Raw genomic sequence first — 25324 nt, forward strand, 5'->3', positions numbered from 1 at the left:
CCTCCAGGAGAGACTGCGACCTGAACACATCACCTAAGACTGCTTTATAAAGACATTGAAATGGTATTATGCAAAATACTTCTGTCAGAAGTGGGATTCGAACCCACGCCTCCAGGGGAGACTGCGACCTGAACGCAGCGCCTTAGACCGCTCGGCCATCCTGACTGCTGTCTGTGTGAAGATTAGCTCTCCAGTTTAGATGATTTAACCAAAACATTTGAATTTTCACATCGAAGCTCAGACATACTTTATAAAGACATTGAAATGGAACTAAGAGAAAATATTCCTGTCAGAAGTGGGATTCGAACCCACGCCTCCAGGGGAGACTGCGACCTGAACGCAGCGCCTTAGACCGCTCGGCCATCCTGACTGTTGTCTGCATGAAGATTAGCTCTTCAGTTTGGATTATTAAACCAAAACATTTGAACTGAGATTGAAGCTCAGACATACTTTATAAAGACAATGAAATGGAATAATGGAAAATTAATCTTGTCAGAAGTGAGATTCGAACCCATGCTTCCAGGAGAGACTGAACACATCACCTAACACTGCTTTATAAAGACATTATAAATGGAAAAAGGGCAACATTATCCTGGCAGAAGTTGGATTAAAAACAACTTCTCCAGGGGAGACTGTGACCTGAACACATCACCTAACACTGCTTTATAAAGACATTTAAAGGAAAAAGGGCAAAACAACGCCTCCAGGGGAGACTGCGACCTGAACGCAGCCCCTTAGACCGCTCGGCCATCCTGACTGCTGTCTGTGCGAAGATTAGCTCTCCAGTTTAGATGATTTAACCAAAACATTTGAATTTTCACATGGAAGCTCAGACATACTTTATAAAGACATTGAAATGGAATTAAGGCAAAATATTCCTGTCAGAAGTGGGATTCGAACCCACGCCTCCAGGGGAGACTGCGACCTGAACGCAGCGCCTTAGACCGCTCGGCCATCCTGACTGTTGTCTGCATGAAGATTAGCTCTTCAGTTTGGATTATTAAACCAAAACATTTGAACAGATTGAAGCTCAGACATACTTTATAAAGACAATGAAATGGAATAATGGAAAATTAATCTTGTCAGAAGTGAGATTCGAACCCATGCCTCCAGGAGAGACTGAACACATCACCTAACACTGCTTTATAAAGACATTATAAATGGAAAAAGGGCAACATTATCCTGTCAGAAGTGGGATTCGAACCCACGCCTCCAGGGGAGACTGCGACCTGAACACATAACCTAACACTGCTTTATAAAGACATTTAAATGGAAAAAGGGCAACATTATCCTGTCAGAAGTTGGATTCAAAACAACGCCTCCAGGGGAGACTGCGACCTGAACGCAGCGCCTTAGAACGCTCGGCCATCCTGACTGTTTTCTGTGGGAAGATTAGCTCTCCAGTTTAGATGATTTAACCAAAACATTTGAATTTTCACATGGAAGCTCAGACATACTTTATAAAGAAATTGAAATGGAATTAAGGCAAAATATTCCTGTCAGAAGTGGGATTCGAACCCACGCCTCCAGGGGAGACTGCGACCTGAACGCATCGCCTTAGACCGCTCGGCCATCCTGACTGCTATCTGTGTGAAGATTAGCTCTTCAATTTAGATTATTAAACCAAAACATTTGAACTGAGATTGAAGCTCAGACATACTTTATAAAGACAATGAAATGGAATAAGGGAAAATTCATCTAGTCAGAAATTAGATTCGAACCCATGCCTCCAGGAGAGACTGCGACCTGAACACATCACCTAAGACTGCTTTATAAAGACATTGAAATGGAATTAGGCAAAATACTTCTGTCAGAAGTGGGATTCGAACCCACGCCTCCAGGGGAGACTGCGACCTGAACGCAGCGCCTTAGACCGCTCGGCCATCCTGACTGTTGTCTGTGTGAAGATTAGCTCTCCAGTTTAGATGATTTAACCAAAACATTTGAATTTTCATATCGAAGCTCAGACATACTTTATAAAGACATTGAAATGGAATTAAGACAAAATATTCCTGTCAGAAGTGGGATTCGAACCCACGCCTCCAGGGGAGACTGCGACCTGAACGCAGCGCCTTAGACCGCTCGGCCATCCTGACTGTTGTCTGCATGAAGATTAGCTCTTCAGTTTGGATTATTAAACCAAAACATTTGAACTGAGATTGAAGCTCAGACATACTTTATAAAGACAATGAAATGGAATAATGGAAAATTAATCTTGTCAGAAGTGAGATTCGAACCCATGCCTCCAGGAGAGACTGAACACATCACCTAACACTGCTTTATAAAGACATTATAAATGGAAAAAGGGCAACATTATCCTGTCAGAAGTTGGATTAAAAACAACGCCTCCAGGGGAGACTGTGACCTGAACGCAGCGCCTTAGACTGCTCGGCCATCCTGACTGTTGTCTGTGGGAAGATTAGCTCTCCAGTTTAGATGATTTAACCAAAACATTTGAATTTTCACATGGAAGCTCAGACATACTTTATAAAGACAATGAAATGGAATTAAGGCAAAATATTCCTGTCAGAAGTGGGATTCGAACCCACGCCTCCAGGAGAGACTGAACACATCACCTAACACTGCTTTATAAAGACATTTAAATGGAAAAAGGGCAACATTATCCTGTCAGAAGTGGGATTCGAACCCACGCCTCCAGGGGAGACTGCGACCTGAACGCAGCGCCTTAGACCGCTCGGCCATCCTGACTGTTGTCTGCATGAAGCTCAGACATACTTTATAAAGACAATGAAATGGAATAATGGAAAATTAATCTTGTCAGAAGTGAGATTCGAACCCATGCCTCCAGGAGAGACTGAACACATCACCTAACACTGCTTTATAAAGACATTATTAATGGAAAAAGGGCAACATTATCCTGTCAGAAGTGGGATTCGAACCCACGCCTCCAGGGGAGACTGCGACCTGAACGCAGCGCCTTAGACCGCTCGGCCATCCTGACTGCTGTCTGTGCGAAGATTAGCTCTCCAGTTTAGATGATTTAACCAAAACATTTGAATTTTCACATGGAAGCTCAGACATACTTTATAAAGACATTGAAATGGAATTAAGTCAAAATATTCCTGTCAGAAGTGGGATTCGAACCCACGCCTCCAGGGGAGACTGCGACCTGAACGCAGCGCCTTAGACCGCTCGGCCATCCTGACTGTTGTCTGCATGAAGATTAGCTCTTCAGTTTGGATTATTAAACCAAAACATTTGAACTGAGATTGAAGCTCAGACATACTTTATAAAGACAATGAAATGGAATAATGGAAAATTAATCTTGTCAGAAGTGAGATTCGAACCCATGCCTCCAGGAGAGACTGAACACATCACCTAACACTGCTTTATAAAGACATTATTAATGGAAAAAGGGCAACATTATCCTGTCAGAAGTGGGATTCGAACCCACGCCTCCAGGGGAGACTGCGACCTGAACACATCACCTAACACTGCTTTATAAAGACATTTAAATGGAAAAAGGGCAACATTATACTGTCAGAAGTGGGATTCAAAACAACGCCTCCAGGGGAGACTGCGACCTGAACGCAGCGCCTTAGAACGCTCGGCCATTCTGACTGTTGTGTGTGGGAAGATTAGCTCTCCAGTTTAGATGATTTAACCAAAACATTTGAATTTTCACATGGAAGCTCAGACATACTTTATAAAGACATTGAAATGGAATTAAGGCAAAATATTCCTGTCAGAAGTGGGATTCGAACCCACGCCTCCAGGGTAGACTGCGACCTGAACGCAGCGCCTTAGACCGCTCGGCCATCCTGACTGCTATCTGTGTGAAGATTAGCTCTTCAATTTAGATTATTAAACCAAAACATTTGAACTGAGATTGAAGCTCAGACATACTTTATAAAGACAATGAAATGGAATAAGGGAAAATTAATCTAGTCAGAAATTAGATTCGAACCCATGCCTCCAGGAGAGACTGCGACCTGAACACATCACCTAAGACTGCTTTATAAAGACATTGAAATGGTATTATGCAAAATACTTCTGTCAGAAGTGGGATTCGAACCCACGCCTCCAGGGGAGACTGCGACCTGAACGCAGCGCCTTAGACCGCTCGGCCATCCTGACTGTTGTCTGCATGAAGCTCAGACATACTTTATAAAGACAATGAAATGGAATAATGGAAAATTAATCTTGTCAGAAGTGAGATTCGAACCCATGCCTCCAGGAGAGACTGAACACATCACCTAACACTGCTTTATAAAGACATTATTAATGGAAAAAGGGCAACATTATCCTGTCAGAAGTGGGATTCGAACCCACGCCTCCAGGGGAGACTGCGACCTGAACGCAGCGCCTTAGACCGCTCGGCCATCCTGACTGCTGTCTGTGCGAAGATTAGCTCTCCAGTTTAGATGATTTAACCAAAACATTTGAATTTTCACATGGAAGCTCAGACATACTTTATAAAGACATTGAAATGGAATTAAGTCAAAATATTCCTGTCAGAAGTGGGATTCGAACCCACGCCTCCAGGGGAGACTGCGACCTGAACGCAGCGCCTTAGACCGCTCGGCCATCCTGACTGTTGTCTGCATGAAGATTAGCTCTTCAGTTTGGATTATTAAACCAAAACATTTGAACTGAGATTGAAGCTCAGACATACTTTATAAAGACAATGAAATGGAATAATGGAAAATTAATCTTGTCAGAAGTGAGATTCGAACCCATGCCTCCAGGAGAGACTGAACACATCACCTAACACTGCTTTATAAAGACATTATTAATGGAAAAAGGGCAACATTATCCTGTCAGAAGTGGGATTCGAACCCACGCCTCCAGGGGAGACTGCGACCTGAACACATCACCTAACACTGCTTTATAAAGACATTTAAATGGAAAAAGGGCAACATTATACTGTCAGAAGTGGGATTCAAAACAACGCCTCCAGGGGAGACTGCGACCTGAACGCAGCGCCTTAGAACGCTCGGCCATTCTGACTGTTGTGTGTGGGAAGATTAGCTCTCCAGTTTAGATGATTTAACCAAAACATTTGAATTTTCACATGGAAGCTCAGACATACTTTATAAAGACATTGAAATGGAATTAAGGCAAAATATTCCTGTCAGAAGTGGGATTCGAACCCACGCCTCCAGGGTAGACTGCGACCTGAACGCAGCGCCTTAGACCGCTCGGCCATCCTGACTGCTATCTGTGTGAAGATTAGCTCTTCAATTTAGATTATTAAACCAAAACATTTGAACTGAGATTGAAGCTCAGACATACTTTATAAAGACAATGAAATGGAATAAGGGAAAATTAATCTAGTCAGAAATTAGATTCGAACCCATGCCTCCAGGAGAGACTGCGACCTGAACACATCACCTAAGACTGCTTTATAAAGACATTGAAATGGTATTATGCAAAATACTTCTGTCAGAAGTGGGATTCGAACCCACGCCTCCAGGGGAGACTGCGACCTGAACGCAGCGCCTTAGACCGCTCGGCCATCCTGACTGCTGTCTGTGTGAAGATTAGCTCTCCAGTTTAGATGATTTAACCAAAACATTTGAATTTTCACATCGAAGCTCAGACATACTTTATAAAGACATTGAAATGGAACTAAGAGAAAATATTCCTGTCAGAAGTGGGATTCGAACCCACGCCTCCAGGGGAGACTGCGACCTGAACGCAGCGCCTTAGACCGCTCGGCCATCCTGACTGTTGTCTGCATGAAGATTAGCTCTTCAGTTTGGATTATTAAACCAAAACATTTGAACTGAGATTGAAGCTCAGACATACTTTATAAAGACAATGAAATGGAATAATGGAAAATTAATCTTGTCAGAAGTGAGATTCGAACCCATGCTTCCAGGAGAGACTGAACACATCACCTAACACTGCTTTATAAAGACATTATAAATGGAAAAAGGGCAACATTATCCTGGCAGAAGTTGGATTAAAAACAACTTCTCCAGGGGAGACTGTGACCTGAACACATCACCTAACACTGCTTTATAAAGACATTTAAAGGAAAAAGGGCAAAACAACGCCTCCAGGGGAGACTGCGACCTGAACGCAGCCCCTTAGACCGCTCGGCCATCCTGACTGCTGTCTGTGCGAAGATTAGCTCTCCAGTTTAGATGATTTAACCAAAACATTTGAATTTTCACATGGAAGCTCAGACATACTTTATAAAGACATTGAAATGGAATTAAGGCAAAATATTCCTGTCAGAAGTGGGATTCGAACCCACGCCTCCAGGGGAGACTGCGACCTGAACGCAGCGCCTTAGACCGCTCGGCCATCCTGACTGTTGTCTGCATGAAGATTAGCTCTTCAGTTTGGATTATTAAACCAAAACATTTGAACAGATTGAAGCTCAGACATACTTTATAAAGACAATGAAATGGAATAATGGAAAATTAATCTTGTCAGAAGTGAGATTCGAACCCATGCCTCCAGGAGAGACTGAACACATCACCTAACACTGCTTTATAAAGACATTATAAATGGAAAAAGGGCAACATTATCCTGGCAGAAGTTGGATTAAAAACAACTTCTCCAGGGGAGACTGTGACCTGAACACATCACCTAACACTGCTTTATAAAGACATTTAAAGGAAAAAGGGCAAAACAACGCCTCCAGGGGAGACTGCGACCTGAACGCAGCCCCTTAGACCGCTCGGCCATCCTGACTGCTGTCTGTGCGAAGATTAGCTCTCCAGTTTAGATGATTTAACCAAAACATTTGAATTTTCACATGGAAGCTCAGACATACTTTATAAAGACATTGAAATGGAATTAAGGCAAAATATTCCTGTCAGAAGTGGGATTCGAACCCACGCCTCCAGGGGAGACTGCGACCTGAACGCAGCGCCTTAGACCGCTCGGCCATCCTGACTGTTGTCTGCATGAAGATTAGCTCTTCAGTTTGGATTATTAAACCAAAACATTTGAACAGATTGAAGCTCAGACATACTTTATAAAGACAATGAAATGGAATAATGGAAAATTAATCTTGTCAGAAGTGAGATTCGAACCCATGCCTCCAGGAGAGACTGAACACATCACCTAACACTGCTTTATAAAGACATTATAAATGGAAAAAGGGCAACATTATCCTGGCAGAAGTTGGATTAAAAACAACGCCTCCAGGGGAGACTGTGACCTGAACGCAGCGCCTTAGACTGCTCGGCCATCCTGACTGTTGTCTGTGGGAAGATTAGCTCTCCAGTTTAGATGATTTAACCAAAACATTTTAATTTTCACATGGAAGCTCAGACATACTTTATAAAGACAATGAAATGGAATTAAGGCAAAATATTCCTGTCAGAAGTGGGATTCGAACCCACGCCTCCAGGAGAGACTGAACACATCACCTAACACTGCTTTATAAAGACATTTAAATGGAAAAAGGGCAACATTATCCTGTCAGAAGTGGGATTCGAACCCACGCCTCCAGGGGAGACTGCGACCTGAACGTAGCGCCTTAGACCGCTCGGCCATCCTGACTGTTGTCTGCATGAAGATTAGCTCTTCAGTTTAGATTATTAAACCAAAACATTTGAACTGAGATTGAAGCTCAGACATACTTTATAAAGACAATGAAATGGAATAATGGAAAATTAATCTTGTCAGAAGTGAGATTCGAACCCATGCCTCCAGGAGAGACTGAACACATCACCTAACACTGCTTTATAAAGACATTATAAATGGAAAAAGGGCAACATTATCCTGGCAGAAGTTGGATTAAAAACAACTTCTCCAGGGGAGACTGTGACCTGAACACATCACCTAACACTGCTTTATAAAGACATTTAAAGGAAAAAGGGCAAAACAACGCCTCCAGGGGAGACTGCGACCTGAACGCAGCCCCTTAGACCGCTCGGCCATCCTGACTGCTGTCTGTGCGAAGATTAGCTCTCCAGTTTAGATGATTTAACCAAAACATTTGAATTTTCACATGGAAGCTCAGACATACTTTATAAAGACATTGAAATGGAATTAAGTCAAAATATTCCTGTCAGAAGTGGGATTCGAACCCACGCCTCCAGGGGAGACTGCGACCTGAACGCAGCGCCTTAGACCGCTCGGCCATCCTGACTGTTGTCTGCATGAAGATTAGCTCTTCAGTTTGGATTATTAAACCAAAACATTTGAACTGAGATTGAAGCTCAGACATACTTTATAAAGACAATGAAATGGAATAATGGAAAATTAATCTTGTCAGAAGTGAGATTCGAACCCATGCCTCCAGGAGAGACTGAACACATCACCTAACACTGCTTTATAAAGACATTATAAATGGAAAAAGGGCAACATTATCCTGTCAGAAGTTGGATTAAAAACAACGCCTCCAGGGGAGACTGTGACCTGAACGCAGCGCCTTAGACTGCTCGGCCATCCTGACTGTTGTCTGTGGGAAGATTAGCTCTCCAGTTTAGATGATTTAACCAAAACATTTGAATTTTCACATGGAAGCTCAGACATACTTTATAAAGACAATGAAATGGAATTAAGGCAAAATATTCCTGTCAGAAGTGGGATTCGAACCCACGCCTCCAGGAGAGACTGAACACATCATCTAACACTGCTTTATAAAGACATTTAAATGGAAAAAGGGCAACATTATCCTGTCAGAAGTGGGATTCGAACCCACGCCTCCAGGGGAGACTGCGACCTGAACGCAGCGCCTTAGACCGCTCGGCCATCCTGACTGTTGTCTGCATGAAGATTAGCTCTTCAGTTTGGATTATTAAACCAAAACATTTGAACTGAGATTGAAGCTCAGACATACTTTATAAAGACAATGAAATGGAATAATGGAAAATTAATCTTGTCAGAAGTGAGATTCGAACCCATGCCTCCAGGAGAGACTGAACACATCACCTAACACTGCTTTATAAAGACATTATTAATGGAAAAAGGGCAACATTATCCTGTCAGAAGTGGGATTCGAACCCACGCCTCCAGGGGAGACTGCGACCTGAACACATCACCTAACACTGCTTTATAAAGACATTTAAATGGAAAAAGGGCAACATTATACTGTCAGAAGTGGGATTCAAAACAACGCCTCCAGGGGAGACTGCGACCTGAACGCAGCGCCTTAGAACGCTCGGCCATTCTGACTGTTGTGTGTGGGAAGATTAGCTCTCCAGTTTAGATGATTTAACCAAAACATTTGAATTTTCACATGGAAGCTCAGACATACTTTATAAAGACATTGAAATGGAATTAAGGCAAAATATTCCTGTCAGAAGTGGGATTCAATGAAATGGAATAAGGGAAAATTAATCTAGTCAGAAATTAGATTCGAACCCATGCCTCCAGGAGAGACTGCGACCTGAACACATCACCTAAGACTGCTTTATAAAGACATTGAAATGGAAGTATGCAAAATACTTCTGTCAGAAGTGGGATTCGAACCCACGCCTCCAGGGGAGACTGCGACCTGAACGCAGCGCCTTTGACCGCTCGGCCATCCTGACTGTTGTCTGTGTGAAGATTAGCTCTCCAGTTTAGATGATTTAACCAAAACATTTGAATTTTCACATCGAAGCTCAGACATACTTTATAAAGACATTGAAATGGAATTAAGGCAAAATATTCCTGTCAGAAGTTGGATTCGAACCCACGCCTCCAGGGGACACTGCGACCTGAACGCAGCGCCTTAGACCGCTCGGCCATCCTGACTGTTGTCTGCATGAAGATTAGCTCTTCAGTTTGGATTATTAAACCAAAACATTTGAACTGAGATTGAAGCTCAGACATACTTTATAAAGACAATGAAATGGAATAATGGAAAATTAATCTTGTCAGAAGTGAGATTCGAACCCATGCCTCCAGGAGAGACTGAACACATCACCTAACACTGCTTTATAAAGACATTATAAATGGAAAAAGGGCAACATTATCCTGGCAGAAGTTGGATTAAAAACAACGCCTCCAGGGGAGACTGTGACCTGAACGCAGCGCCTTAGACTGCTCGGCCATCCTGACTGTTGTCTGTGGGAAGATTAGCTCTCCAGTTTAGATGATTTAACCAAAACATTTTAATTTTCACATGGAAGCTCAGACATACTTTATAAAGACAATGAAATGGAATTAAGGCAAAATATTCCTGTCAGAAGTGGGATTCGAACCCACGCCTCCAGGAGAGACTGAACACATCACCTAACACTGCTTTATAAAGACATTTAAATGGAAAAAGGGCAACATTATCCTGTCAGAAGTGGGATTCGAACCCACGCCTCCAGGGGAGACTGCGACCTGAACGTAGCGCCTTAGACCGCTCGGCCATCCTGACTGCTGTCTGTGGGAAGATTAGCTCTCCAGTTTAGATGATTTAACCAAAACATTTGAATTTTCACATGGAAGCTCAGACATACTTTATAAAGACAATGAAATGGAATTAAGGCAAAATATTCCTGTCAGAAGTGGGATTCGAACCCACGCCTCCAGGAGAGACTGAACACATCACCTAACACTGCTTTATAAAGACATTTAAATGGAAAAAGGGCAACATTATCCTGTCAGAAGTGGGATTCGAAACCACGCCTCCAGGGGAGACTGCGACCTGAACGCAGCGCCTTAGACCGCTCGGCCATCCTGACTGCTGTCTGTGCGAAGATTAGCTCTCCAGTTTAGATGATTTAACCAAAACATTTGAATTTTCACATGGAAGCTCAGACATACTTTATAAAGACATTGAAATGGAATTAAGTCAAAATATTCCTGTCAGAAGTGGGATTCGAACCCACACCTCCAGGGGAGACTGCGACCTGAACGCAGCGCCTTAGACCGCTCGGCCATCCTGACTGTTGTCTGCATGAAGATTAGCTCTTCAGTTTGGATTATTAAACCAAAACATTTGAACTGAGATTGAAGCTCAGACATACTTTATAAAGACAATGAAATGGAATAATGGAAAATTAATCTTGTCAGAAGTGAGATTCGAACCCATGCCTCCAGGAGAGACTGAACACATCACCTAACACTGCTTTATAAAGACATTATTAATGGAAAAAGGGCAACATTATCCTGTCAGAAGTGGGATTCGAACCCACGCCTCCAGGGGAGACTGCGACCTGAACACATCACCTAACACTGCTTTATAAAGACATTTAAATGGAAAAAGGGCAACATTATACTGTCAGAAGTGGGATTCAAAACAACGCCTCCAGGGGAGACTGCGACCTGAACGCAGCGCCTTAGAACGCTCGGCCATTCTGACTGTTGTGTGTGGGAAGATTAGCTCTCCAGTTTAGATGATTTAACCAAAACATTTGAATTTTCACATGGAAGCTCAGACATACTTTATAAAGACATTGAAATGGAATTAAGGCAAAATATTCCTGTCAGAAGTGGGATTCGAACCCACGCCTCCAGGGTAGACTGCGACCTGAACGCAGCGCCTTAGACCGCTCGGCCATCCTGACTGCTATCTGTGTGAAGATTAGCTCTTCAATTTAGATTATTAAACCAAAACATTTGAACTGAGATTGAAGCTCAGACATACTTTATAAAGACAATGAAATGGAATAAGGGAAAATTAATCTAGTCAGAAATTAGATTCGAACCCATGCCTCCAGGAGAGACTGCGACCTGAACACATCACCTAAGACTGCTTTATAAAGACATTGAAATGGTATTATGCAAAATACTTCTGTCAGAAGTGGGATTCGAACCCACGCCTCCAGGGGAGACTGCGACCTGAACGCAGCGCCTTAGACCGCTCGGCCATCCTGACTGTTGTCTGTGTGAAGATTAGCTCTCCAGTTTAGATGATTTAACCAAAACATTTGAATTTTCACATCGAAGCTCAGACATACTTTATAAAGACATTGAAATGGAACTAAGAGAAAATATTCCTGTCAGAAGTGGGATTCGAACCCACGCCTCCAGGGGAGACTGCGACCTGAACGCAGCGCCTTAGACCGCTCGGCCATCCTGACTGTTGTCTGCATGAAGATTAGCTCTTCAGTTTGGATTATTAAACCAAAACATTTGAACTGAGATTGAAGCTCAGACATACTTTATAAAGACAATGAAATGGAATAATGGAAAATTAATCTTGTCAGAAGTGAGATTCGAACCCATGCTTCCAGGAGAGACTGAACACATCACCTAACACTGCTTTATAAAGACATTATAAATGGAAAAAGGGCAACATTATCCTGGCAGAAGTTGGATTAAAAACAACTTCTCCAGGGGAGACTGTGACCTGAACACATCACCTAACACTGCTTTATAAAGACATTTAAAGGAAAAAGGGCAAAACAACGCCTCCAGGGGAGACTGCGACCTGAACGCAGCCCCTTAGACCGCTCGGCCATCCTGACTGCTGTCTGTGCGAAGATTAGCTCTCCAGTTTAGATGATTTAACCAAAACATTTGAATTTTCACATGGAAGCTCAGACATACTTTATAAAGACATTGAAATGGAATTAAGGCAAAATATTCCTGTCAGAAGTGGGATTCGAACCCACGCCTCCAGGGGAGACTGCGACCTGAACGCAGCGCCTTAGACCGCTCGGCCATCCTGACTGTTGTCTGCATGAAGATTAGCTCTTCAGTTTGGATTATTAAACCAAAACATTTGAACAGATTGAAGCTCAGACATACTTTATAAAGACAATGAAATGGAATAATGGAAAATTAATCTTGTCAGAAGTGAGATTCGAACCCATGCCTCCAGGAGAGACTGAACACATCACCTAACACTGCTTTATAAAGACATTATAAATGGAAAAAGGGCAACATTATCCTGTCAGAAGTGGGATTCGAACCCACGCCTCCAGGGGAGACTGCGACCTGAACACATAACCTAACACTGCTTTATAAAGACATTTAAATGGAAAAAGGGCAACATTATCCTGTCAGAAGTTGGATTCAAAACAACGCCTCCAGGGGAGACTGCGACCTGAACGCAGCGCCTTAGACTGCTCGGCCATCCTGACTGTTTTCTGTGGGAAGATTAGCTCTCCAGTTTAGATGATTTAACCAAAACATTTGAATTTTCACATGGAAGCTCAGACATACTTTATAAAGAAATTGAAATGGAATTAAGGCAAAATATTCCTGTCAGAAGTGGGATTCGAACCCACGCCTCCAGGGGAGACTGCGACCTGAACGCATCGCCTTAGACCGCTCGGCCATCCTGACTGCTATCTGTGTGAAGATTAGCTCTTCAATTTAGATTATTAAACCAAAACATTTGAACTGAGATTGAAGCTCAGACATACTTTATAAAGACAATGAAATGGAATAAGGGAAAATTCATCTAGTCAGAAATTAGATTCGAACCCATGCCTCCAGGAGAGACTGCGACCTGAACACATCACCTAAGACTGCTTTATAAAGACATTGAAATGGAATTAGGCAAAATACTTCTGTCAGAAGTGGGATTCGAACCCACGCCTCCAGGGGAGACTGCGACCTGAACGCAGCGCCTTAGACCGCTCGGCCATCCTGACTGTTGTCTGTGTGAAGATTAGCTCTCCAGTTTAGATGATTTAACCAAAACATTTGAATTTTCATATCGAAGCTCAGACATACTTTATAAAGACATTGAAATGGAATTAAGACAAAATATTCCTGTCAGAAGTGGGATTCGAACCCACGCCTCCAGGGGAGACTGCGACCTGAACGCAGCGCCTTAGACCGCTCGGCCATCCTGACTGTTGTCTGCATGAAGATTAGCTCTTCAGTTTGGATTATTAAACCAAAACATTTGAACTGAGATTGAAGCTCAGACATACTTTATAAAGACAATGAAATGGAATAATGGAAAATTAATCTTGTCAGAAGTGAGATTCGAACCCATGCCTCCAGGAGAGACTGAACACATCACCTAACACTGCTTTATAAAGACATTATAAATGGAAAAAGGGCAACATTATCCTGTCAGAAGTTGGATTAAAAACAACGCCTCCAGGGGAGACTGTGACCTGAACGCAGCGCCTTAGACTGCTCGGCCATCCTGACTGTTGTCTGTGGGAAGATTAGCTCTCCAGTTTAGATGATTTAACCAAAACATTTGAATTTTCACATGGAAGCTCAGACATACTTTATAAAGACAATGAAATGGAATTAAGGCAAAATATTCCTGTCAGAAGTGGGATTCGAACCCACGCCTCCAGGAGAGACTGAACACATCACCTAACACTGCTTTATAAAGACATTTAAATGGAAAAAGGGCAACATTATCCTGTCAGAAGTGGGATTCGAACCCACGCCTCCAGGGGAGACTGCGACCTGAACGCAGCGCCTTAGACCGCTCGGCCATCCTGACTGTTGTCTGCATGAAGCTCAGACATACTTTATAAAGACAATGAAATGGAATAATGGAAAATTAATCTTGTCAGAAGTGAGATTCGAACCCATGCCTCCAGGAGAGACTGAACACATCACCTAACACTGCTTTATAAAGACATTATTAATGGAAAAAGGGCAACATTATCCTGTCAGAAGTGGGATTCGAACCCACGCCTCCAGGGGAGACTGCGACCTGAACACATCACCTAACACTGCTTTATAAAGACATTTAAATGGAAAAAGGGCAACATTATACTGTCAGAAGTGGGATTCAAAACAACGCCTCCAGGGGAGACTGCGACCTGAACGCAGCGCCTTAGAACGCTCGGCCATTCTGACTGTTGTGTGTGGGAAGATTAGCTCTCCAGTTTAGATGATTTAACCAAAACATTTGAATTTTCACATGGAAGCTCAGACATACTTTATAAAGACATTGAAATGGAATTAAGGCAAAATATTCCTGTCAGAAGTGGGATTCAATGAAATGGAATAAGGGAAAATTAATCTAGTCAGAAATTAGATTCGAACCCATGCCTCCAGGAGAGACTGCGACCTGAACACATCACCTAAGACTGCTTTATAAAGACATTGAAATGGAAGTATGCAAAATACTTCTGTCAGAAGTGGGATTCGAACCCACGCCTCCAGGGGAGACTGCGACCTGAACGCAGCGCCTTTGACCGCTCGGCCATCCTGACTGTTGTCTGTGTGAAGATTAGCTCTCCAGTTTAGATGATTTAACCAAAACATTTGAATTTTCACATCGAAGCTCAGACATACTTTATAAAGACATTGAAATGGAATTAAGGCAAAATATTCCTGTCAGAAGTGGGATTCGAACCCACGCCTCCAGGGGAGACTGCGACCTGAACGCAGCGCCTTAGACCGCTCGGCCATCCTGACTGTTGTCTGCATGAAGATTAGCTCTTCAGTTTGGATTATTAAACCAAAACATTTGAACTGAGATTGAAGCTCAGACATACTTTATAAAGACAATGAAATGGAATTAAGGCAAAATATTCCTGTCAGAAGTGGGATTCGAACCCACGCCTCCAGGAGAGACTGAACACATCACCTAACACTGCTTTATAAAGACATTTAAATGGAAAAAGGGCAACATTATCCTGTCAGAAGTGGGATTCGAAACCACGCCTCAAGGGGAGACTGCGACCTGAATGCAGCGCCTTAGACCGCTCGGCCATCCTGACTGCTGTCTGTGCGAAGATTAGCTCTCCAGTTTAGATGATTTAACCAAAACATTTGAATTTTCACATGGAAGCTCAGACATACTTTATAAAGACATTGAAATGGAATTAAGTCAAAATATTCCTGTCAGAAGTGGGATTCGAACCCACGCCTCCAGGGGAGACTGCGACCTGAACGCAGCGCCTTAGACCGCTCGGCCATCCTGACTGTTGTCTGCATGAAGATTAGCTCTTCAGTTTGGATTATTAAACCAAAACATTTGAACTGAGATTGAAGCTCAGACATACTTTATAAAGACAATGAAATGGAATAATGGAAAATTAATCTTGTCAGAAGTGAGATTCGAACTCATGCCTCCAGGAGAGACTGAACACATCACCTAACACTGCTTTATAAAGACATTATAAATGGAAAAAGGGCAACATTATCCTGTCAGAAGTGGGATTCGAACCCACGCCTCCAGGGGAGACTGCGACCTGAACACATCACCTAACACTGCTTTATAAAGACATTTAAATGGAAAAAGGGCAACATTATACTGTCAGAAGTGGGATTCAAAACAACGCCTCCAGGGGAGACTGCGACCTGAACGCAGCGCCTTAGAACGCTCGGCCATTCTGACTGTTGTGTGTGGGAAGATTAGCTCTCCAGTTTAGATGATTTAACCAAAACATTTGAATTTTCACGTGGAAGCTCAGACATACTTTATAAAGACATTGAAATGGAATTAAGGCAAAATATTCCTGTCAGAAGTGGGATTCAAACCCACGCCTCCAGGAGAGACTGCGACCTGAACGCAGCGCCTTAGACCGCTCGGCCATCCTGACTGCTATCTGTGTGAAGATTAGCTCTTCAATTTAGATTATTAAACCAAAACATTTGAACTGAGATTGAAGCTCAGACATACTTTATAAAGACAATGAAATGGAATAAGGGAAAATTAATCTAGTCAGAAATTAGATTCGAACCCATGCCTCCAGGAGAGACTGCGACCTGAACACATCACCTAAGACTGCTTTATAAAGACATTGAAATGGAATTATGCAAAATACTTCTGTCAGAAGTGGGATTCGAACCCACGCCTCCAGGGGAGACTGCGACCTGAACGCAGCGCCTTAGACCGCTCGGCCATCCTGACTGTTGTCTGCATGAAGATTAGCTCTTCAGTTTGGATTATTAAACCAAAACATTTGAACTGAGATTGAAGCTCAGACATACTTTATAAAGACAATGAAATGGAATAATGGAAAATTAATCTTGTCAGAAGTGAGATTCGAACCCATGCCTCCAGGAGAGACTGAACACATCACCTAACACTGCTTTATAAAGACATTATAAATGGAAAAAGGGCAACATTATCCTGGCAGAAGTTGGATTAAAAACAACGCCTCCAGGGGAGACTGTGACCTGAACGCAGCGCCTTAGACTGCTCGGCCATCCTGACTGTTGTCTGTGGGAAGATTAGCTCTCCAGTTTAGATGATTTAACCAAAACATTTGAATTTTCACATGGAAGCTCAGACATACTTAATGAAGACAATGAAATGGAATTAAGGCAAAATATTCCTGTCAGAAGTGGGATTCGAACCCACGCCTCCAGGAGAGACTGAACACATCACCTAACACTGCTTTATAAAGACATTTAAATGGAAAAAGGGCAACATTATCCTGTCAGAAGTGGGATTCGAACCCACGCCTCCAGGGGAGACTGCGACCTGAACGCAGCGCCTTAGACCGCTCGGCCATCCTGACTGCTGTCTGTGGGAAGATTAGCTCTCCAGTTTAGATGATTTAACCAAAACATTTGAATTTTCACATGGAAGCTCAGACATACTTTATAAAGACAATGAAATGGAATTAAGGCAAAATATTCCTGTCAGAAGTGGGATTCGAACCCACGCCTCCAGGAGAGACTGAACACATCACCTAACACTGCTTTATAAAGACATTTAAATGGAAAAAGGGCAACATTATCCTGTCAGAAGTGGGATTCGAAACCACGCCTCAAGGGGAGACTGCGACCTGAATGCAGCGCCTTAGACCGCTCGGCCATCCTGACTGCTGTCTGTGCGAAGATTAGCTCTCCAGTTTAGATGATTTAACCAAAACATTTGAATTTTCACATGGAAGCTCAGACATACTTTATAAAGACATTGAAATGGAATTAAGTCAAAATATTCCTGTCAGAAGTGGGATTCGAACCCACGCCTCCAGGGGAGACTGCGACCTGAACGCAGCGCCTTAGACCGCTCGACCATCCTGACTGTTGTCTGCATGAAGATTAGCTCTTCAGTTTGGATTATTAAACCAAAACATTTGAACTGAGATTGAAGCTCAGACATACTTTATAAAGACAATGAAATGGAATAATGGAAAATTAATCTTGTCAGAAGTGAGATTCGAACTCATGCCTCCAGGAGAGACTGAACACATCACCTAACACTGCTTTATAAAGACATTATAAATGGAAAAAGGGCAACATTATCCTGTCAGAAGTGGGATTCGAACCCACGCCTCCAGGGGAGACTGCGACCTGAACACATCACCTAACACTGCTTTATAAAGACATTTAAATGGAAAAAGGGCAACATTATACTGTCAGAAGTGGGATTCAAAACAACGCCTCCAGGGGAGACTGCGACCTGAACGCAGCGCCTTAGAACGCTCGGCCATTCTGACTGTTGTGTGTGGGAAGATTAGCTCTCCAGTTTAGATGATTTAACCAAAACATTTGAATTTTCACGTGGAAGCTCAGACATACTTTATAAAGACATTGAAATGGAATTAAGGCAAAATATTCCTGTCAGAAGTGGGATTCAAACCGACGCCTCCAGGAGAGACTGCGACCTGAACGCAGCGCCTTAGACCGCTCGGCCATCCTGACTGCTATCTGTGTGAAGATTAGCTCTTCAATTTAGATTATTAAACCAAAACATTTGAACTGAGATTGAAGCTCAGACATACTTTATAAAGACAATGAAATGGAATAAGGGAAAATTAATCTAGTCAGAAATTAGATTCGAACCCATGCCTCCAGGAGAGACTGCGACCTGAACTCATCACCTAAGACTGCTTTATAAAGACATTGAAATGGAATTATGCAAAATACTTCTGTCAGAAGTGGGATTCGAACCCACGCCTCCAGGGGAGACTGCGACCTGAACGCAGCGCCTTAGACCGCTCGGCCATCCTGACTGTTGTCTGTGTGAAGATTAGCTCTCCAGTTTAGATTATTTAACCAAAACATTTGAATTTTCACATCGAAGCTCAGACATACTTTATAAAGACATTGAAATGGAATTAAGGCAAAATATTCCTGTCAGAAGTGGGATTCGAACCCACGCCTCCAGGGGAGACTGCGACCTGAACGCAGCGCCTTAGACCGCTCGGCCATCCTGACTGTTGTCTGCATGGAGATTAGCTCTTCAGTTTGGATTATTAAACCAAAACATTCGAACTGAGATTGAAGCACAGACATACTTTATAAAGACAATGAAATGGAATAAGGGAAAATTAATCTTGTCAGAAGTGAGATTCGAACCCATGCCTCCAGGAGAGACTGAACACATCACCTAACACTGCTTTATAAAGACAATTAAATGGAAAAAGGGGAACATTATCCTGTCAGAAGTGGGATTCAAAACCACACCTCCAGGGGAGACTGCGACCTGAACGCAGCGCCTTAGACCGCTCTGCCATCCTGACTGTTGTCTGTGTGAAGATTAGCTCTCCAGTTTAGATTATTTAACCAAAACATTTGAATTTTCACATTGAAGCTCAGACATACTTTATAAAGACATTGAAATGGAATTAAGGCAAAATATTCCTGTCAGAAGTGGGATTCTAACATACGCCTCCAGGGGAGAATGCGACCAGAACGCAGCGCCTTAGACCGCTCGGCCATCCTGACTACTGTCTGTGTAAAGATTAGCTCTTCAATTCAGATTATTAAACCAAAACATTTGAACTGAGATTGAAGCTCAGACATACTTTATAAAGACAATGAAATGGAATAAGGGAAAATTAATCTTGTCAGAAGTGAGATTCGAACCCATGCCTCCAGGAGAGACTGCGACCTGAACACATCACCTAAGACTGCTTTATAAAGACATTGAAATGGAATTAGGCAAAATATTCGTGCCAGAAGTGGGATTCTAACCCACGCCTCAAGGGGAGACTGCGACCTGAACGCAGCGCATTAGACCGCTCGGCCATTCTGACTGTTGGCTGCATGAAGATTAGCTCTTCAGTTTGGATTATTAAACCAAAACATTTGAACTGAGATTGAAGCACAGACATACTTTATAAAGACAATGAAATGGAATAAGGGAAAATTAATCTTGTCAGAAGTGAGATTCGAACCCATGCCTCCAGGAGAGACTGAACACATCACCTAACACTGCTTTATAAAGACAATTAAATGGAAAAAGGGGAACATTATCCTGTCAGAAGTGGGATTCAAAACCACACCTCCAGGGGAGACTGCGACCTGAACGCAGCGCCTTAGACCGCTCTGCCATCCTGACTGTTGTCTGTGTGAAGATTAGCTCTCCAGTTTAGATTATTTAACCAAAACATTTGAATTTTCACATTGAAGCTCAGACATACTTTATAAAGACATTGAAATGGAATTAAGGCAAAATATTCCTGTCAGAAGTGGGATTCTAACATACGCCTCCAGGGGAGAATGCGACCAGAACGCAGCGCCTTAGACCGCTCGGCCATCCTGACTACTGTCTGTGTAAAGATTAGCTCTTCAATTTAGATTATTAAACCAAAACATTTGAACTGAGATTGAAGCTCAGACATACTTTATGAAGACAATGAAATGGAATAAGGGAAAATTAATCTTGTCAGAAGTGAGATTCGAACCCATGCCTCCAGGAGAGACTGCGACCTGAACACATCACCTAAGACTGCTTTATAAAGACATTGAAATGGAATTAGGCAAAATATTCGTGTCAGAAGTGGGATTCTAACCCACGCCTCAAGGGGAGACTGCGACCTGAACGCAGCGCATTAGACCGCTCGGCCATCCTGACTGTTGGCTGCATGAAGATTAGCTCTTCAGTTTGGATTATTAAACCAAAACATTTGAACTGAGATTGAAGCACAGACATACTTTATAAAGACAATGAAATGGAATAAGGGAAAATTAATCTTGTCAGAAGTGAGATTCGAACCCATGCCTCCAGGAGAGACTGCGACCTGAACACATCACCTAAGACTGCTTCATAAAGACATTGAAATGGAATTAGGCAAAATATTCGTGTCAGAAGTGGGATTCTAACCCACGCCTCAAGGGGAGACTGCGACCTGAACGCAGCGCATTAGACCGCTCGGCCATCCTGACTGTTGGCTGCATGAAGATTAGCTCTTCAGTTTGGATTATTAAACCAAAACATTTGAACTGAGATTGAAGCACAGACATACTTTATAAAGACAATGAAATGGAATAAGGGAAAATTAATCTTGTCAGAAGTGAGATTCGAACCCATGCCTCCAGGAGAGACTGAACACATCACCTAACACTGCATTATAAAGACAATTAAATGGAAAAAGGGCAACATTATCCTGTCAGAAGTGGGATTCAAAACCACACCTCCAGGGGAGACTGCGACCTGAACGCAGCGCCTTAGACCGCTCGGCCATCCTGACTGTTGTCTGTGTGAAGATTAGCTCTCCAGTTTAGATGATTTAACCAAAACATTTGAATTTTCACATTGAAGCTCAGACATACTTTATAAAGACATTGAAATGGAATTAAGGCAAAATATTCCTGTCAGAAGTGGGATTCTAACATACGCCTCCAGGGGAGAATGCGACCTGAACGCAGTGCCTTAGACCGCTCGGCCATCCTGACTACTGTCTGTGTAAAGATTAGCTCTTCAATTTAGATTATTAAACCAAAACATTTGAACTGAGATTGAAGCTCAGACATACTTTATAAAGACAATGAAATGGAATAAGGGAAAATTAATCTTGTCAGAAGTGAGATTCGAACCCATGCCTCCAGGAGAGACTGCGACCTGAACACATCACCTAAGACTGCTTTATAAAGACATTGAAATGGAATTAGGCAAAATATTCGTGTCAGAAGTGGGATTCTAACCCACGCCTCAAGGGGAGACTGCGACCTGAACGCAGCGCATTAGACCGCTCGGCCATCCCGACTGTTGGCTGCATGAAGATTAGCTCTTCAGTTTGGATTATTAAACCAAAACATTTGAACTGAGATTGAAGCACAGACATACTTTATAAAGACAATGAAATGGAATAAGGGAAAATTAATCTTGTCAGAAGTGAGATTCGAACCCATGCCTCCAGGAGAGACTGCGACCTGAACACATCACCTAAGACTGCTTCATAAAGACATTGAAATGGAATTAGGCAAAATATTCGTGTCAGAAGTGGGATTCTAACCCACGCCTCAAGGGGAGACTGCGACCTGAACGCAGCGCATTAGACCGCTCGGCCATCCTGACTGTTGGCTGCATGAAGATTAGCTCTTCAGTTTGGATTATTAAACCAAAACATTTGAACTGAGATTGAAGCACAGACATACTTTATAAAGACAATGAAATGGAATAAGGGAAAATTAATCTTGTCAGAAGTGAGATTCGAACCCATGCCTCCAGGAGAGACTGAACACATCACCTAACACTGCTTTATAAAGACAATTAAATGGAAAAAGGGCAACATTATCCTGTCAGAAGTGGGATTCAAAACCACACCTCCAGGGGAGACTGCGACCTGAACGCAGCGCCTTAGACCGCTCGGCCATCCTGACTGTTGTCTGTGTGAAGATTAGCTCTCCAGTTTAGATTATTTAACCAAAACATTTGAATTTTCACATTGAAGCTCAGACATACTTTATAAAGACATTGAAATGGAATTAAGGCAAAATATTCCTGTCAGAAGTGGGATTCTAACATACGCCTCCAGGGGAGAATGCGACCTGAACGCAGCGCCTTAGACCGCTCGGCCATCCTGACTACTGTCTGTGTAAAGATTAGCTCTTCAATTTAGATTATTAAACCAAAACATTTGAACTGAGATTGAAGCACAGACATACTTTATAAAGACAATGAAATGGAATAAGGGAAAATTAATCTTGTCAGAAGTGAGATTCGAACCCATGCCTCCAGGAGAGACTGCGACCTGAACACATCACCTAAGACTGCTTTATAAAGACATTGAAATGGAATTAGGCAAAATATTCGTGTCAGAAGTGGGATTCTAACCCACGCCTCAAGGGGAGACTGCGACCTGAACGCAGCGCATTAGACCGCTCGGCCATCCTGACTGTTGGCTGCATGAAGATTAGCTCTTCAGTTTGGATTATTAAACCAAAACATTTGAACTGAGATTGAAGCACAGACATACTTTATAAAGACAATGAAATGGAATAAGGGAAAATTAATCTTGTCAGAAGTGAGATTCGAACCCATGCCTCCAGGAGAGACTGAACACATCACCTAACACTGATTTATAAAGACAATTAAATGGAAAAAGGGCAAAATTATCCTGTCAGAAGTGGGATTCAAAACCACACCTCCAGGGGAGACTGCGACCTGAACGCAGCGCCTTAGACCGCTCGGCCATCCTGACTGTTGTCTGTGTGAAGATTAGCTCTCCAGTTTAGATTATTTAACCAAAACATTTGAATTTTCACATTGAAGCTCAGACATACTTTATAAAGACATTGAAATGGAATTAAGGCAAAATATTCCTGTCAGAAGTGGGATTCTAACATACGCCTCCAGGGGAGAATGCGACCTGAACGCAGCGCCTTAGACCGCTCGGCCATCCTGACTACTGTCTGTGTAAAGATTAGCTCTTCAATTCAGATTATTAAACCAAAACATTTGAACTGAGATTGAAGCTCAGACATACTTTATAAAGACAATGAAATGGAATAAGGGAAAATTAATCTTGTCAGAAGTGAGATTCGAACCGATGCCTCCAGGAGAGACTGAACACATCACCTAACACTGCTTTATAAAGACAATTAAATGGAAAAAGGGCAACATTATCCTGTCAGAAGTGGGATTCAAAACCACGCCTCCAGGGGAGACTGCGACCTGAACGCAGCGCCTTAGACCGCTCAGCCATCCTGAATGTTGTCTGTGTGAAGATTAGCTCTCCAGTTTAGATTATTTAACCAAAACATTTGAATTTTTACATCGAAGCTCAGACATACTTTATAAAGACATTGAAATGGAATAAGGGAAAATTAATCTTGTCAGAAGTGAGATTCGAACCCATGCCTCCAGGAGAGACTGAACACATCACCTAACACTGCTTTATAAAGACATTTAAATGGAAAAAGGGCAACATTATCCTGTCAGAAGTGGGATTCAAAACCACGCCTCCAGGGGAGACTGCGACCTGAACGCAGCGCCTTAGACCACTCAGCCATCCTGAATGTTGTCTGTGTGAAGATTAGCTCTCCAGTTTAGATTATTTAACCAAAACATTTGAATTTTCAAATGGAAGCTCAGACATACTTTATAAAGACATTGAAATGGAATTAAGGCAAAACATTCCTGTCAGAAGTGGGATTCGAACCCACGCCTCCAGGGGAGACTGCGACCTGAACGCAGCACCTTAGACCGCTCGGCCATCCTGACTACTGTCTGTGTAAAGATTAGCTCTTCAATTTAGATTATTAAACCAAAACATTTGAACTAAGATTGAAGCTCAGACATACTTTATAAAGACAATGAAATGGAATAAGGGAAAATTAATCTAGTCAGAAATTAGATTCGAACCCATGCCTCCAGGTGAGACTGCGACCTGAACACATCACCTAAAACTGCTTTATAAAGACATTGAAATGGAATTATGCAAAATACTTCTGTCAGAAGTGGGATTCAAAACCACACCTCCAGGGGAGACTGCGACCTGAACGCAGCGCCTTAGACCGCTCGGCCATCCTGACTGTTGTCTGTGTGAAGATTAGCTCTCCAGTTTAGATGATTTAACCAAAACATTTGAATTTTCACATTGAAGCTCAGACATACTTTATAAAGACATTGAAATGGAATTAAGGCAAAATATTCTTGTCAGAAGTGAGATTCGAACCCATGCCTCCAGGAGAGACTGAACACATCACCTAACACTGCTTTATAAAGACATTTAAATGGAAAAAGGGCAACATTATCCTGTCAGAAGTGGGATTCAAAACCACGCCTCCAGGGGAGACTGCGACCTGAACGCAGCGCCTTAGACCGCTCAGCCATCCTGAATGTTGTCTGTGTGAAGATTAGCTCTCCAGTTTAGATGATTTAACCAAAACATTTAAATTTTCACATTGAAGCTCAGACATACTTTATAAAGACATTGAAATGGAATTAAGGCAAAATATTCCTGTCAGAAGTGAGATTCGAACACATGCCTCCAGGAGAGACTGAACACATCACCTAACACTGCTTTATAAAGACATTTAAATGGAAAAAGGGCAACATTATCCAGTCAGAAGTGGGATTCAAAACCACGCCTCCAGGGGAGACTGCGACCTGAACGCAGCGCCTTAGACCGCTCGGCCATCCTGACTGCTGTCTGTGTGAAGACTAGCTCTTCAATTTAAATTATTAAACCAAAACATTTGAACTGAGATTGAAGCTCAGACATACTTTATAAAGACAATGAAATGGAATAAGGGAAAATTAATCTTGTCAGAAGTGAGATTCGAACCCATGCCTCCAGGAGAGACTGCGACCTGAACACATCACCTAAGACTGCTTTATAAAGACATTGAAATGGAATTAGGCAAAATATTCCTGTCAGAAGTGGGATTCAAAACCACACCTCAAGGGGAGACT

The 25324-nt window shown here is 42.5% G+C and overlaps 39 non-coding genes across 39 annotated transcripts; all 39 read right to left on the reverse strand.

Annotated features, from left to right (window-relative positions):
• Positions 1-82: 82 nt before the first annotated feature.
• Positions 83-165, reverse strand: trnal-cag (transfer RNA leucine (anticodon CAG)). Its single transcript has one exon. It is a non-coding gene; the product is annotated as a tRNA-Leu (tRNA).
• A 122-nt stretch (positions 166-287) lies between these two features.
• trnal-cag (transfer RNA leucine (anticodon CAG)) lies at positions 288-370 on the reverse strand. Its single transcript has one exon. It is a non-coding gene; the product is annotated as a tRNA-Leu (tRNA).
• A 509-nt stretch (positions 371-879) lies between these two features.
• trnal-cag (transfer RNA leucine (anticodon CAG)) lies at positions 880-962 on the reverse strand. The gene has a single exon. It is a non-coding gene; the product is annotated as a tRNA-Leu (tRNA).
• A 535-nt stretch (positions 963-1497) lies between these two features.
• Positions 1498-1580, reverse strand: trnal-cag (transfer RNA leucine (anticodon CAG)). The gene has a single exon. It is a non-coding gene; the product is annotated as a tRNA-Leu (tRNA).
• Positions 1581-1808: 228 nt separating this feature from the next.
• Positions 1809-1891, reverse strand: trnal-cag (transfer RNA leucine (anticodon CAG)). Its single transcript has one exon. It is a non-coding gene; the product is annotated as a tRNA-Leu (tRNA).
• A 122-nt stretch (positions 1892-2013) lies between these two features.
• Positions 2014-2096, reverse strand: trnal-cag (transfer RNA leucine (anticodon CAG)). The gene has a single exon. It is a non-coding gene; the product is annotated as a tRNA-Leu (tRNA).
• Positions 2097-2626: 530 nt separating this feature from the next.
• Positions 2627-2709, reverse strand: trnal-cag (transfer RNA leucine (anticodon CAG)). Its single transcript has one exon. It is a non-coding gene; the product is annotated as a tRNA-Leu (tRNA).
• Positions 2710-2879: 170 nt separating this feature from the next.
• On the reverse strand, positions 2880-2962 carry trnal-cag (transfer RNA leucine (anticodon CAG)). Its single transcript has one exon. It is a non-coding gene; the product is annotated as a tRNA-Leu (tRNA).
• Positions 2963-3084: 122 nt separating this feature from the next.
• Positions 3085-3167, reverse strand: trnal-cag (transfer RNA leucine (anticodon CAG)). The gene has a single exon. It is a non-coding gene; the product is annotated as a tRNA-Leu (tRNA).
• Positions 3168-4015: 848 nt separating this feature from the next.
• On the reverse strand, positions 4016-4098 carry trnal-cag (transfer RNA leucine (anticodon CAG)). Its single transcript has one exon. It is a non-coding gene; the product is annotated as a tRNA-Leu (tRNA).
• Positions 4099-4268: 170 nt separating this feature from the next.
• trnal-cag (transfer RNA leucine (anticodon CAG)) lies at positions 4269-4351 on the reverse strand. The gene has a single exon. It is a non-coding gene; the product is annotated as a tRNA-Leu (tRNA).
• Positions 4352-4473: 122 nt separating this feature from the next.
• trnal-cag (transfer RNA leucine (anticodon CAG)) lies at positions 4474-4556 on the reverse strand. Its single transcript has one exon. It is a non-coding gene; the product is annotated as a tRNA-Leu (tRNA).
• Positions 4557-5404: 848 nt separating this feature from the next.
• Positions 5405-5487, reverse strand: trnal-cag (transfer RNA leucine (anticodon CAG)). The gene has a single exon. It is a non-coding gene; the product is annotated as a tRNA-Leu (tRNA).
• Positions 5488-5609: 122 nt separating this feature from the next.
• On the reverse strand, positions 5610-5692 carry trnal-cag (transfer RNA leucine (anticodon CAG)). The gene has a single exon. It is a non-coding gene; the product is annotated as a tRNA-Leu (tRNA).
• A 509-nt stretch (positions 5693-6201) lies between these two features.
• On the reverse strand, positions 6202-6284 carry trnal-cag (transfer RNA leucine (anticodon CAG)). Its single transcript has one exon. It is a non-coding gene; the product is annotated as a tRNA-Leu (tRNA).
• A 507-nt stretch (positions 6285-6791) lies between these two features.
• trnal-cag (transfer RNA leucine (anticodon CAG)) lies at positions 6792-6874 on the reverse strand. The gene has a single exon. It is a non-coding gene; the product is annotated as a tRNA-Leu (tRNA).
• Positions 6875-7402: 528 nt separating this feature from the next.
• On the reverse strand, positions 7403-7485 carry trnal-cag (transfer RNA leucine (anticodon CAG)). The gene has a single exon. It is a non-coding gene; the product is annotated as a tRNA-Leu (tRNA).
• A 509-nt stretch (positions 7486-7994) lies between these two features.
• Positions 7995-8077, reverse strand: trnal-cag (transfer RNA leucine (anticodon CAG)). The gene has a single exon. It is a non-coding gene; the product is annotated as a tRNA-Leu (tRNA).
• A 530-nt stretch (positions 8078-8607) lies between these two features.
• On the reverse strand, positions 8608-8690 carry trnal-cag (transfer RNA leucine (anticodon CAG)). Its single transcript has one exon. It is a non-coding gene; the product is annotated as a tRNA-Leu (tRNA).
• A 691-nt stretch (positions 8691-9381) lies between these two features.
• Positions 9382-9464, reverse strand: trnal-cag (transfer RNA leucine (anticodon CAG)). Its single transcript has one exon. It is a non-coding gene; the product is annotated as a tRNA-Leu (tRNA).
• Positions 9465-10199: 735 nt separating this feature from the next.
• On the reverse strand, positions 10200-10282 carry trnal-cag (transfer RNA leucine (anticodon CAG)). Its single transcript has one exon. It is a non-coding gene; the product is annotated as a tRNA-Leu (tRNA).
• Positions 10283-10506: 224 nt separating this feature from the next.
• trnal-cag (transfer RNA leucine (anticodon CAG)) lies at positions 10507-10589 on the reverse strand. Its single transcript has one exon. It is a non-coding gene; the product is annotated as a tRNA-Leu (tRNA).
• Positions 10590-10711: 122 nt separating this feature from the next.
• On the reverse strand, positions 10712-10794 carry trnal-cag (transfer RNA leucine (anticodon CAG)). Its single transcript has one exon. It is a non-coding gene; the product is annotated as a tRNA-Leu (tRNA).
• Positions 10795-11642: 848 nt separating this feature from the next.
• On the reverse strand, positions 11643-11725 carry trnal-cag (transfer RNA leucine (anticodon CAG)). Its single transcript has one exon. It is a non-coding gene; the product is annotated as a tRNA-Leu (tRNA).
• Positions 11726-11847: 122 nt separating this feature from the next.
• On the reverse strand, positions 11848-11930 carry trnal-cag (transfer RNA leucine (anticodon CAG)). Its single transcript has one exon. It is a non-coding gene; the product is annotated as a tRNA-Leu (tRNA).
• A 509-nt stretch (positions 11931-12439) lies between these two features.
• Positions 12440-12522, reverse strand: trnal-cag (transfer RNA leucine (anticodon CAG)). The gene has a single exon. It is a non-coding gene; the product is annotated as a tRNA-Leu (tRNA).
• A 535-nt stretch (positions 12523-13057) lies between these two features.
• On the reverse strand, positions 13058-13140 carry trnal-cag (transfer RNA leucine (anticodon CAG)). The gene has a single exon. It is a non-coding gene; the product is annotated as a tRNA-Leu (tRNA).
• A 228-nt stretch (positions 13141-13368) lies between these two features.
• trnal-cag (transfer RNA leucine (anticodon CAG)) lies at positions 13369-13451 on the reverse strand. The gene has a single exon. It is a non-coding gene; the product is annotated as a tRNA-Leu (tRNA).
• Positions 13452-13573: 122 nt separating this feature from the next.
• On the reverse strand, positions 13574-13656 carry trnal-cag (transfer RNA leucine (anticodon CAG)). The gene has a single exon. It is a non-coding gene; the product is annotated as a tRNA-Leu (tRNA).
• A 530-nt stretch (positions 13657-14186) lies between these two features.
• trnal-cag (transfer RNA leucine (anticodon CAG)) lies at positions 14187-14269 on the reverse strand. Its single transcript has one exon. It is a non-coding gene; the product is annotated as a tRNA-Leu (tRNA).
• A 638-nt stretch (positions 14270-14907) lies between these two features.
• Positions 14908-14990, reverse strand: trnal-cag (transfer RNA leucine (anticodon CAG)). The gene has a single exon. It is a non-coding gene; the product is annotated as a tRNA-Leu (tRNA).
• A 122-nt stretch (positions 14991-15112) lies between these two features.
• trnal-cag (transfer RNA leucine (anticodon CAG)) lies at positions 15113-15195 on the reverse strand. The gene has a single exon. It is a non-coding gene; the product is annotated as a tRNA-Leu (tRNA).
• A 427-nt stretch (positions 15196-15622) lies between these two features.
• trnal-cag (transfer RNA leucine (anticodon CAG)) lies at positions 15623-15705 on the reverse strand. The gene has a single exon. It is a non-coding gene; the product is annotated as a tRNA-Leu (tRNA).
• An 848-nt stretch (positions 15706-16553) lies between these two features.
• On the reverse strand, positions 16554-16636 carry trnal-cag (transfer RNA leucine (anticodon CAG)). The gene has a single exon. It is a non-coding gene; the product is annotated as a tRNA-Leu (tRNA).
• Positions 16637-17166: 530 nt separating this feature from the next.
• trnal-cag (transfer RNA leucine (anticodon CAG)) lies at positions 17167-17249 on the reverse strand. Its single transcript has one exon. It is a non-coding gene; the product is annotated as a tRNA-Leu (tRNA).
• Positions 17250-17678: 429 nt separating this feature from the next.
• On the reverse strand, positions 17679-17761 carry trnal-cag (transfer RNA leucine (anticodon CAG)). The gene has a single exon. It is a non-coding gene; the product is annotated as a tRNA-Leu (tRNA).
• Positions 17762-18609: 848 nt separating this feature from the next.
• Positions 18610-18692, reverse strand: trnal-cag (transfer RNA leucine (anticodon CAG)). The gene has a single exon. It is a non-coding gene; the product is annotated as a tRNA-Leu (tRNA).
• A 122-nt stretch (positions 18693-18814) lies between these two features.
• On the reverse strand, positions 18815-18897 carry trnal-cag (transfer RNA leucine (anticodon CAG)). Its single transcript has one exon. It is a non-coding gene; the product is annotated as a tRNA-Leu (tRNA).
• Positions 18898-24047: 5150 nt separating this feature from the next.
• Positions 24048-24130, reverse strand: trnal-cag (transfer RNA leucine (anticodon CAG)). Its single transcript has one exon. It is a non-coding gene; the product is annotated as a tRNA-Leu (tRNA).
• Between the last annotated feature and the right edge of the window lie 1194 nt (positions 24131-25324).

Source organism: Callionymus lyra, chromosome 3 (genome assembly GCF_982586985.1).
Source record: "Callionymus lyra chromosome 3, fCalLyr1.hap1.1, whole genome shotgun sequence".
In the NCBI taxonomy this organism is placed as follows: domain Eukaryota; kingdom Metazoa; phylum Chordata; class Actinopteri; order Syngnathiformes; family Callionymidae; genus Callionymus; species Callionymus lyra.